At 46.8% G+C, this 12,618-nt stretch overlaps 1 protein-coding gene across 5 annotated transcripts in view; it reads left to right on the top strand.

The window, feature by feature from the left end:
- Nucleotides 1-12,618, top strand: part of LOC135394161 (protein kinase C and casein kinase substrate in neurons protein 1-like) — a 79,087-nt gene that overhangs the window by 25,494 nt on the left and 40,975 nt on the right. For all 5 annotated transcript variants that reach the window (XM_064624723.1, XM_064624726.1, XM_064624727.1 and 2 more), the window contains exon 2: nt 2,427-2,518. The gene's annotated coding sequence lies outside the window, so the exon portion shown is untranslated. The remainder of the gene's footprint in view (nt 1-2,426; nt 2,519-12,618) is intronic.

Genomic DNA, 12,618 nt, shown 5'->3' on the forward strand with positions numbered 1-12,618 from the left:
AGTCTTCGGAAAACCCAGGGAAAACCTCAGACGGCACAGCCGGTGACAGGCTGTGTCACCTGTGTCACCACGAACCCGTGTCACCTCCCAGTCTCTGCGTGGAAAGCGATCATCCTAACCACTACGCCACGGGAGCTGGTGCACGGAGATGTGTAGTGGCCTTAAAATGCTCTATCTGCCTAAAATGATCTGGGATTTTAGAAGGTGAAGGTCAAATTACAGCAGCCATTGTCTGGCGTGGGTATTATATTCTCGCCTTGTCCAGTTTTCGAATTTTCATGTAGAGTATGTGTGGTCATTGTTACCACGAAGCATAATCCGCTCGCTGCTAGTAGCTGGGAGGGTCTCGATATTCCCTGTTGCTAAATTCCCGATCTCAAAAGGGCAAGGGTGCAGGCCAGCTGGTACATGGCGAAAAATTGGAACCCGAGAAACGGACAGAGGAGGGACGAGAACGTGTCGTGTCGTCCCTCCTCTGTCCCTTTCTGGGGTTCCAAATTTTCCCGATCTCAAAATTCCCGATCTCGAAACAAGAAAGTCAGGGAGAACGTTCGATTGCTTCGTGAGATTGTATGCCGTGTCTAAAAACCCGACATCACTATTTAACCACTCAAATTCACGGGTTTTCGATGTCTATCCAAGTCCTTTTTGGCGAACGAAAGCCACATTTTGACGGCCGTTAGTCTTAGCAGGGCGGGCAGGATGGAACAGCCTGTTGGTTAGTTTATTACTAGGTTAGTCCAAGTTTGGTTTTTGCATCTGTCCAGGTTAGTCTAAGTTCGCTGTTGGCATGTCCCCGCGCGCGACTGTGCATTTTATTGTCAGAAAACATTTATTTCCAGTAGTTTATTTTGCATCGGGGATTTCGATCACTTTATTTCGAGGTACACCCCTAGTATCTCATACAGGTCATGCTAAGAAACCGGAGGGGCTGGGTTCGAAGACAAACAGCGGCTGTCCTGTCTCGGGCTTTCTCGAGACAGCACAAGTTTCCCGTGAAGTCTCGCATACTAACCCTTCGTCCTGTCCTCCACTGCGTGTGCTGACATCCATAAAAGCGACTCAAGTAATAGTAATAGGAGGCATTCTTGTGTTTCGAAGCTGTCGGCCAGATTTGTCGACTGACGACGCACTCTCATTACGTAATGATATCTTTGATAATGGGTTGCGAGGAAAGTGATTACTTGCGCAGCGTGCTAACATGGCTATCAAGAAAGAGCCAATTCCCGAGTGTCCAATAAATTCCTTTCATATAGTGCGATGGACTCCTAACGCATGTTGGGAGAGTATGCCACCTACTGACACTGAATCATTTGCGTTGCGGTACTAACACTTCCAAAAAAGAAAGCCCCTTCGTGTATTCAGCATGTGTGTCCGTTGTCGATGAAACGGTTTCTCCTTTCGAGTATCTACTCTCACAGAAGACGGGCATCTCAGCGGGAGGGAGTCTGACTCAGGTTTCCGTTGGGGGTCCCGCCGACGGATATCGTGCGGCGCTTCCTAATTTATTCGGTTCTCCTTCTGCCGGGTCTTTGCGCCCGTTCTGTACACACTGAGACTTTGTGTTTGAGCCCCGTTAGAGTTGTCGTGTTTCGCGTTGTTCCCGTGAAAACTGTGTCGTTCATTATTCTCTCAATGCAGATTATTTTATCCTCTCAGTGCAGATTATACCCCTGTTTGTAGTAGCTTTTCTTGGCTGCCTGAGAAAATGTAAACGAAAGACAAAAAACCTCCGGGTATTGCTCTTCTCCGCCAGCCAGGCCGGTGAGGGTAATAGGAGTGATGAAGCTCCTTCCACGTCATTGTTCGTGGCTGCAGTGTGTTTATATCCTCATTCAAGTCAATAGGAGAGTGGCACACTCCACCCAAAGTGATGTCACCTTATTGGCAGTCTTCAATTACCATTGGATTGAACATGCGCATTGCGCCGTCCAGCGTGTAACATGTCAACTTCTGAAAGAGCATTTGATCCAATGCTCTTTGAGGAGTTGACACGTTACACGCTTGATGGCGCGATGTGCATGTTCAATGGCCATTGAAAACCGCCCTTGTGGCAGAGGTATCTATGGGAAGCTCGTTCACAACGAAGGCTATAATAATCACCTTTGTTGGCCTCCGCCACTCAGGTGGCTGGGGGGGGGGGGGGGGGGAAGGTTGCGTGCCTTGACAAACCACTAGGAATGACCAAGGTTCTCTGGCCCCTGTGATGTCAGAGCTTCACACCAAAGTGCTCTACACCGGCAACTACATGTAGAATTTTTTTTCCCCACGACTACTTTGAGGGGCATGAAATAACGAACCAGATATATCAGTTTAAATGAATGCAATCCAACAACGTGTGCTGGTTGTATTCCTCGATATTTGTTCAAGAAAAAGTGCTTAAAATACGTCGTGTGAACTCACGAACTTACGTTTTTCTTTTTCAGATTCCTTGTAGAAACGAGTGGATCTTCGAAAGGGGTGTTCTATTCCCCGTGGATTATTCTGGATGGATAAGCGACGGCTTTTCATGTCGCCGGTGAGAACGACTTAACCTTTAACCAAGGTAGCGGGTTCGAATTACTGCTGAGGGCGCCAGTAGTTTGGTGCCACAGGGACGTCAGAAATATCTGTCGGATACGGATTTTTGTCCGCTGTCTGTTAATCAGCGGCCATGGCGTCACTCGCTAGCGGATTTGCAGCAGTGGCGAATGTTTTGTCGGCCCTAGCTCTCATCGCATTCACCCTGTAATTGGACGTTTCTTAAGCGTGAACCGCATGGCCCGAAAAGCGTCCGAATTCTTTCCGAACCGAATTCGGGACCGAACTTTTTCGGAGAACAGAATTCCGTGCCGAATTCGGCCCGATCTGGCCCAGCCAGATTTCTCCTCCGAAATGGGAAGTGACGCCAACCGAAAAAGTAGAAGCATCCAATGGCTATCCAGCCGGAAGGAGAACCATAGCAACGATGACGTAGCAATGGAGTTGACTGTTGCCGTGTGTGCGACTTCTACCCCTATGAATACGGGGATTATCTCATTGACCTGTATGGTTGAAAGGCGATGTTCCCCAAGGCCAGAAGTCTTCGGCCGAAATTCGGGGTGCATTTCGGTAGCATGCGGTGATGCACAGAAAAAAGTTCGGTCCCGATTTCGGTTCGGACAGTTTTCGGACAGTTTTTCGTGCCATGCGGTTCACCCTTTATACTCTGCGAATATTAATTGTTAAAGTAGCACAGAAGTGATTTTTAACACCCTGTTTTCTTCTTATAAAACTGTTAAGTAGACCAGTAAGATGCACCATGAGAAGTAATTCACACAACAGTCATAATTATCGCAGAAATTGAATTTAGTACGCCGCAAAAAGCGACCGTGCGCAACGGTGGTGGAAAGCAGTGTCAGCCTGTGATCTGCCTGCGACCTCGCGCTGACGCTACAGGGTCCGCGCACGCTGATTGGTTCAGAGAAATGACTGCTACTTAGCTGCCGTCTGCAACTCGGCTGTTCAGGGCTGTGAAAAGCGTTACTCCTGGCTCGGTCATTATTCGGCCTCTCCTTCTATCCCCAATTCTCCTGGGGAACTGGTTTACGGCGGCAAAGGGACAGGGCGCTGACCCCCACTGACCAGCGCCCTCTAATTTAAATTTTTCACATTTTCGACGTTAATAATCTTTTAAATAACGTAAGGCAATGAATGAAAACCGAAAGAAAACTCCGCCGTCGTTCCAACATGACGGCGGCCCAGTCTATTCGAAACTACCGTCCTATGGAGGAGTCAAGTCTCCTCGTTTTGGGAGTATACAAGCTGACTTCCGCGGACGAGAAATTCTCTACGCTGAAAAGAGCGTGTAAGGAGGTCCAGTTCCCCCGCCAACAGTCTGTTACCTGCACGGACGACACGCATAAAAAGAGTGTCCTTTCGGTGTACTCTCGCCCCCCAGCTCTACGGAAGCGCTAGCAGTGACCATGAGAGGCGTAAACCGGATTCCAACAGCGGTTACCCGATCTAATTTACATTCGCGCAGCCAACAAACTTCCCATTACCGCAAAGTGGAATGACCGCTGCGACTCCTCTGGCTATAAAGGCCACGTTTTTTTTCTTTCTTTCTTTGGTTTGGTTGAACCGAGTGGGAGATGTGTAGCGTTATACCTTACTGGAGGTGCGTCCTTTAAATGATATTGGACCACGTGGATGTCTTCAGCTAGAGAAAGAAAGGACGTCGAACAGTCTTCGTTGAAAACGGAAAACGACATTTTGCGCGGTGTAATATGCACGACCGGTTTGCATAACGTAACCCTTATTATCGATAAAGGCACACATGAGTATGGACCTGTAGAATTCACAGTAATTAGGTGCTGTGTTCAGCAGTGGTATCGACAGGGGTGATAGAAAAGTCCTGGCTTTTTTCTTCCTTTTTTTTCCAACAAATTATTAGAAGTAGCAGCTTTATTTCATCCCAGATGGCAAAACAGAGTTGAAAAGAAATGAAGGTATGGGAATAAATTAAGCGTGATCGGCTTGATAAGTTTTCAGTGAGCTCTTAATTTCCTCTTCGCAACACGGTGAATATAATGCAGCACAAACTAAGCTCTGAAATCGTACAGGTAGACAGAGCCTACGAGACTGAACAATAACGCGTCTATACAGCAATTAGAACAATACAGATAACCACAAAGAAGAGTAACGTGAAAAAGCGCGTTAAGTCGTGTTTCAGAAATATCTGACTTTATTAAAAAAAAAAAAAACGAATCTGAAACATACGAGTCTTACTCCAGAACGGCGCTGTTGAATTTGTTGCGCTAAACGATGTTTCTTTCCTTTACTTTTCCTTGATTCTAGGACTCTTGTAACATCTCGCGTAGCGTAGCGTGGGGCGACGCAAGCTCACTTTCAAGCGAGTTTGGGGCACCCAAACACGGATTGCGCAGTGACGACCCTGAATTTCACTGGTGGTGGGTACCACTTGGGCACCATAAAAGTCTCTTTTGTGGCATGAACACGTTCCGATCGGCTTCTCCGCCCATACAAGCTTTCGCCGGATAGTCAGCTTTGCTTGAAAGGACCATCTGCCTGACCAACCCTCTTACACACCCCTTTCATGGTTACACTTTCTCCAAACTCCATTCAATCCTCCCTCGCTTCGGATACGGAACAGCGCTTCTTTGTAAACGAGTGTATTCCGCAAAACAACGCAACATCGACGACGACGCCACGCCCGCAAGGTATATACATAAACTTCCCAAAGGAGGCTCTCTCGGTCACACAATGTCTCCCCCCCCCCCCTTGTGCAAAGACAATAGGATGCTAAAATAATGGCACAAAGTAAAAAGGGGCATGCGCTGTACGTGACCGATCCACCTCGTTAGGCTGTTCAACGCGGAAGCCGGCCTCAACAAAGACACCATCTCGCGCGCTCAATGATGCTAAATTCTGTCTGGACGCTTTCCGTCTGATCCACGACAGAGCTCGATGGAAGGATGGCTTCGTCTTCGCTCTCTGAGGGTAATTTCGATAAGCCTGTGAACAAAGCTTGCAATGTCGGCACACGGTGTTCTTTTCTTTTCTTTTTTAATTTTTTTTTTATTTCGTGTTCCCTCCTCGAAATAACTGTAGCTATGAGCGGTGTGCAGACTGGAAGGAGTGGGTATAGTAACGTCCTGAGCCGACTTGAGTGGAAGCCCTGCCGGAACATCCTGGGACAATATCTGACAGCAACCACCTAGCAGTGGGTAGTAGGGTAGTCTACTGGATATGCCAGGTATAAGTACTTTGTACTCGAGCAGGGCGTCTCGCGATGTCTTTTTCCTTTTTAAACGCATTCACGGTATGTTGTAAATTGTACGGAGTTGTCAGCATCTATTACAGTCCGTGTTCCTTTCTAATCATTTTGTGGTTCTTCAGTGTTTCATGTCGAAGTTCGTTCTCACCTCTCCCCTATCACGGGAATTATGCTCACATACTTGAGACATTTTTCAGCCGTTTGTATTTTTAATTATGACATTCGTAAAGCTGTTACGTATAATCGTTACAGTTGATTGCTTGCAACTGTCTTAATATTCTTTGCGATAATTTTCTGTGTTTTTATAAGTGCATCATTATAAAGGCTCTGCTGCTCATGGGCACTAAAAAGAAATACTTAAATACCTCCCCGCATGACCTTGGATGAAGGAGCAGATTCTGCTTCTACCCGGCTGTGCGGTGGTAGTGCAGTTTGTGAAGATAGCTATGAAAATGCTCTCATCGCGTCCAGGTCACGGAGACGACGTCGCCAAGTGCAGTGGCGAACTTAAAGGGGCACTAAAACGCCAAAACAACTTCGCTTCAAATTACGTTACACGCTACGTTAGTTTCGTACTTGTTCTCATAATTCAAAACTTTGATCCCGTTACGAAGCTACAATCAAAACTATACCGGACTCTTTTATGCTTCGCCGCAAGGCAGTGAACGGCACTTCAGCTCGTGCATCGGCGTTTTTAGTCCAAGATGCGCGTGCCACGCCATGGAGCAGTCCCGGTGGAAAACGTAGTGCGCGTTGCGAAGCGGACTGACATCGCTGTCGGAAGGACGTGAAGATAAATGTTGTCAGTGGAACATTCGCGAAAGCTGTTGTGGGCTACAATTCAGTGAATCGAGATTGAAAAATGCAGCAGTGCGCATCATGCCTTGCATATAGACGGAACACTGCGCTCGGACCCGTTCCAGTCCACACACTCGGGATAGGTATGTGCGCGCTTCTCCGGTTGTCTCATACGCTCTGCAAGTAACCGAGCGTTCTGCGCATATCTCCTCTCCCGGTTACTCCACTCGGGAAGCCCCGTTGGCTAAGGCGGTGCCCTCCCTCTTCCCTCTCACTACCTCCTCTCATGCGCAGAGACGCACTGTCCCATTGGGGACCCCATTGGACCCTTGGGGATCCCATTCGTTGCCGCCAAAGACGGTTCTGTTTTCATTGCGTTTTTCTTCTAAACGGTAGCGTTGTGTGAACTACTTTTGTTTGAACTGTACTAATTGAAACACCGACTTTCATTTGAGATCGTTGTTTTTGCATTTTAGTGCCCCTTTAACGCGTTACATTTATATCTCCCAGATAAGATAAGCGCCATCCTGGGTCGTGAAACGTCGTTATCTCCGCGACCAGTGCAGCTGTATCCTCTGTGAAACGCTTCTAACATCGGGTGTAATCAGGGTTCTGTCGAAAAATTGGCAATGGTGTTTGCTGTATGGTCCTTCCCCGACTTTTATTGCGAGTTCCGGAGTTTTGTATCCATTTCCCTAACATGGGAACAGTCAACACAATAATTTCGTGGCTGATAAGTGATAACATTGAAATAACGGAAATTTAGTAAGTTGATAATGGATTCCGTTCGGGTATGACACCTCTGCGTGCATTTAAAATGTAACTGCCGCTCGGGTGCAGTTTGCATATTTTGACCCGTCGGTTTCGTACGACATTCTCCTATGCCTTCGTGGACCGTACATGCATATAGCACTTACTCTGCAGACATTTTTTTTTCCCTCAGAGGCATGGCCGAGCGGGTTAAGAGGGCATACCAGCTCCTTCTCCCCACATGCATTCTGTATTTCACATATTTGAAGCTCTTTCTCTGTAACCAAACCAGCGGTCAGATTTTAATGCGAGGGGTCTTACTGGAAAGAGGACGACAAGATCTGTAACAAGTGGGGCTTGGAATTTTGAAATTGTTCTCAGTTATTGTATGATCGAAGTTTGGAGGGTATCCACAAGAAGCCTAAGACAAATTCTGAAATTCCGGGCCCTACACACCTCAGATCTTGTCGTACTCTTTCCAACGATACCACAGGCATCAAAATTTGGCCGTTGCTTGCTGAGAGAAAGCATCAAATCCCGCGCCATAGAAAATGCACGTGGGAGAGGGAACGAAGTTCGCAGTTCTTGCAACGAAGTTCGTGCAGCAGACAGCGACGCGCACCAGCTCCATGGGACGAAAAACCAGTGGACGGCGTCTGAAAGTCTCGCTCTGATGTCGCTGTTGCCAGAGAACAAGGCGAAAGCTTAGTAGAATCAGTTACTCGAAGAAATGCATTTAATGTCACAAATTTTGCAGCTAAATTCAACAACTGACTAAAAAAGTGTGTGCAGTAATGTACCGAAAGGCATATTCAATCTTGCGAAAAGGAAAAGATGTTTCTTGGCAGAGGATGCCTGGCATTCTTGCGGTGCAGTAGGCGACCGGACGACGGCACCCCATATCAAGAAGGCAGTTCACGAGACCGGATGACCGCGTGCAGACGACATGGCAGCGCGGCCTGCGCAAATTGGTAGCGGAGGAGTGCTTTGATTGGTCAACCTCGTGTCTGAGGTGCTCCGTGGGTTTTCCGAATAGTTTCCAGACGGCACAGTTCCCCCTGAAGCCGGCCCAGGACGCATACTAACTCCTTCCCCACTCCTTCCTGCTGTCCTCTCTCCACCTGTCCACATCTGTACGCCGCTCATAGCCACAGTTGCTTCGCGGCGCTAACACAGAATAATAATAATAATAACATAAAAAATGTTTTTATCTCCATGCAAGGGAGGTGGCTTTAGAACCTCAACAGCCTAGTTCTTTCCGTCTCGCCAGCCCAACCGAATATCAGCCAACCTTTTTCTTGTCCACTTTTTCTCGAATATTCGACCCATGAAACTTTGGAAACTCATAAAATTCGGCCGTATCGCACTGCAGCCTGGGAAACTATATTGAGCGCGCTTCCGGCCACGGCAATTTTTCAGACAATTGTAGAATGGAGGAAAAAAAGAAAGTAGGGAGTGACCTCGATCTGCCCCCTCTCAATATGTATATGTATTCGCCTGTACCAACGAAAGTGCTAAATCTGCCAGAACGTAAAAACGAAAGCAGTTCTTCACCCCGCTCTGATCCTTCGTCCTGTTTCGTGAACACGGGCCCTTCCATCGTATACACCGAACCGCAACGTATGGAAGTGTAGATCGATAGCCGTATATTTCTGGCTACGAGTTGTGATTTTAATGACCGGCATTGTTTTTACGAGAGAGCTCGGTAATAGGAAGCTGTTCGACGCCGATTGGCGTTCGTGAGGGAAACTTCTTTGCGAAATGATCCCCCTTGAGCAGCGGTGCGAAAAGTTGTCGTTCTTTCGCTTCCGTCGCAATGCGTTTTTTTTTTTTTCTTTTCATGGAGTTTGGTGTCTGTGAAGTTTGCGTTTCACGTGGGCGCTTCTAGTTTGTGTGAGAAGTTGTGTTGACGATGTGGGAACGGCGGACAACTTCATACTATTGTGTTCGAGGGTGTAAGAAAATCTGGATGAGTCTAATCATGTAACTTCGTAATATATGAGACTGTTGACCGATCTTATTGGTCGGTGATGCGGGGGGGTATCATAAAAAGCGTGTTTCTTTTTAGGGTGTAGGAAGCAATGCAGTCATACGGGGTGATTTGAAGGACGTTTTAGGTTTATAGTTTAGTGCTGACGCTAATACGCGGATACCAAATGAATTAATAGCTTAACTCTCAATTATTTATATTTAACAAATTGCCGTAGACAGTTTTGCGGGAATTTTGTTTTAATCGCATTTATTTTGTGGTACGACACCGAGGGAAGTATTTGCTTTTTTCAGTGCTCACGCGTGCGGTATATATTGTGCGTATAATGTAATGAACTACACATATGAAGGAGTCAAAGCTCCCTTAAACCCGATAATGGCGGTTATGGTTGCTTAGCTTCGCTGTGTCCGGCGAGGGGCGCGGTGATTTGGGTGCACGTTGAAGGAGCAATGAGGTGCTCGATACCCCGTTTCATTCGTCGAGCTGTCCCTCAGTAGCAGTGGCGTTCCCAGAAAAATTTTTCCTGGAGGGGTTCCATGGGGACCTTACATGGGAGATGAGGATTTCATCCCACGTTTCCCTCTCCCAAATGCACTACCAAAGATTGAAACACTCAAATAATTTATTTTACTAAGAACAAGCTTTCGCGTAGAGTCTACGCTTCGTCAGGTAACATGTCTGTTGAAAACACAAGGTATATGTACCAAAGTTTAAAAGGGACGCGCTCACATCTCCATTTTTTTCTCCTATCATCATCATCATCATCATAATCGAAATCTTGTTTTTAGTAAAATAAATTGAGTGTTCCAATCTCTTTAATTACCTATCTTATTCACTTGCGAGTACTAGACCTTTCCCATTTGTGCCTGCTAGCACTACCAAAGGTACGATTTCTCAGTTCATGCGCCGCCTATATACCTGTTTGAGCTGTGCCACTCTACGTCACGAGTCACGTGCCCGGGGACCATGTTACGTCACGACGTTCCCGCGAGCTCTGTAGGTCACCTGCACTCGTCGTTCTTTGGCAGGAGCACGCACAACACGTCGCAGCGAAAAACAAAAATTTGAGGTGCCCCTTTAAAGAACCCACAGATATTCCCGAATATGTAACCCAGAAACGTTAATATCTAAACCATCCACTGCTCTATCGGTGTACCAGCAACTCCAACGAGCGTGAAGAGCACAAACATCGTCGTCCATGAACCCGCAAACCTAAATACACAGATGACTGCCGTTCGAGATTTGTGTCCCCCCAAAACACGCGCTTTACGATGTACCTTGCCTCGTATGACGAATTTAAGGGCGGGTCCCCTTACGAACTTTGGGGTAAGTGGCATAGGAGCTGCTTTTACGCGCGTTTCGTGAGCGAGTCCTTCCACGGCAAATGTGTGATACGAGAAAACGTGAATGCCGAAGTCGTGTTTATGCAATCATGGCTTAAGCATTGTATTTCTACCTCCCCTTAAGGTGCATTCTCGACGCAACAATAGAGTCTCAATGAACGGAAGCTGGGACGTCAGTTCTTGTCTGCTTTGCAGTCAATATTCTCGAGCTTTCTCGTCGCGCAGGTCGCGCTATTGTTCGCTGTTTATTTTTGGACCGGCGAACATACGCTGTGTGATATCTGCTCTTCTTTCTTTTCCTTTTTTTCAGTATGAATCTCCGATCATCCAATGGGGATTGTACTCCCACAAAGCAATTATACAAATCATTATGACATTGATTCGTCAAATATATAGCCCCCGCTTGTTTGCGGTAGCTTCAAGGTCATGCTGAACACTTGGAGGTGGTGTGTTCGAATCCTACCTGTACCACCAGTGGTGGTTTGCTGAAGTTGTGCCTAGGTTTTCCTGCGCACGTTTTAGACTGATGTCGGCACAGCTACCCCGGAAGTCGGCCCTGGACGCGCACTTTCGAGTAATTCACGAAAGAGAAAATAGGTGCCAGCGCCCTGGACCCTCCTGATTACCGGTCAGGGATGCTACCCTTGCGCTGCATTGGCGTGGCTTTCTCGTGATTTAGTGAGCCTCAAGTAATAGAGACGGTCAAGTTATACACTCCTTTCCACTCGCTCTTACATGCTTTCTCACTCACTCACATTCATACGCGAGGCGTGGTGGCTGTTGAGAACAGATATTAGCAAAACGCCGCCACGCCTCGTGTATGGATTGAGTGAGAAAGCGTGCATTTGACATCTCCTTCCCTCTTTGCTCATAGCACCATTTGCTTCGCGGTGTTAAAACGAAATACATAAAAACGTAGTGAGCCAACCGTCGGTTGTTCGAAAAGCGTGTGTGCCCGTGTTCTTGTATCTTTCCATTTAAAATTTTGTTTCGTAATCTTGGAGGTCCCCTGACGTATACTTGGGAAATAAACGCGCGTTGGTGAATTTTTGCCGGAGACTCGTGTGGATGACAGATGGCTTTCCGCACGACACGACAGGGCGGTTCTTCGCATGGTAAGCAAAAATACAAACTTAATTGTTTGCTCCCTTTCTGCTCTCGCAATCTCCAAGCAATGTTTATTTGGTTATTTGATCGCGCGAGTAATAAACAGATACAAAAAAGGTGGCCGTGCCAAATATTGAAATACAAAATCGTAGTCAATTATTTGAGATTGAATTTCTGTTTGTAGCGGATTCTTTGGATTTGTTTTGAAGAATTTGTCATTCGCCGGGACGGCGAATTCGAGGAAAAAGTGCCGTTTTGTTTAGAAATTCCCGAAACGATCTTCTCGGAAAAGAATAATTTGAGTCATTTTCGATGACTGCATGCATTGCCACAACAATTAATCCCTCCCGGGACTAAATTAAACGCACGGAACTTTGCGAGGTTTGCGCAACCATCAGGTAACTTTGGTTTTCGAACATTTCGCGTGTTCCGGCCATACTATTAACAACGTTCGCGTCGTTGTTCTCCGCTTGGGTGTCCATACCTCGAACTCGCGAAAATGAGAAGGAAGTCAATGACACACTGATCTCAGGCAGGGAAGTGTAACGGACGTATTTTCTTTGCAGTTTCCATTTTCGTTACTGCTATATTTTCGTTTCCGTTATCCGTTTCTGATGCCAGCTTTTCAATTTCGTTTCCGTTATGTTTCCGTTACTGTTTCCGGTAATGGAACGGCTGTTACAGAGCTGCGGCAGGACATCTCGTCCGGCCCTGTCAGCACCCTGTTTTGCCCAAGTGCTGCTTCGGTGTCAGACGTACACACTACACAGGCAATTTTACATTGTTGGGATGCGCATGCCTTGCAAGTTTTTTTTAAAAAGAAATATAGGAACATGTCTTCAGTATTCAGTCACTCTGAGTCCAGCAACCCA

The sequence above is a fragment of the Ornithodoros turicata genome, chromosome 5, assembly GCF_037126465.1.
Source record: "Ornithodoros turicata isolate Travis chromosome 5, ASM3712646v1, whole genome shotgun sequence".
In the NCBI taxonomy this organism is placed as follows: Eukaryota; Metazoa; Arthropoda; class Arachnida; order Ixodida; family Argasidae; genus Ornithodoros; species Ornithodoros turicata.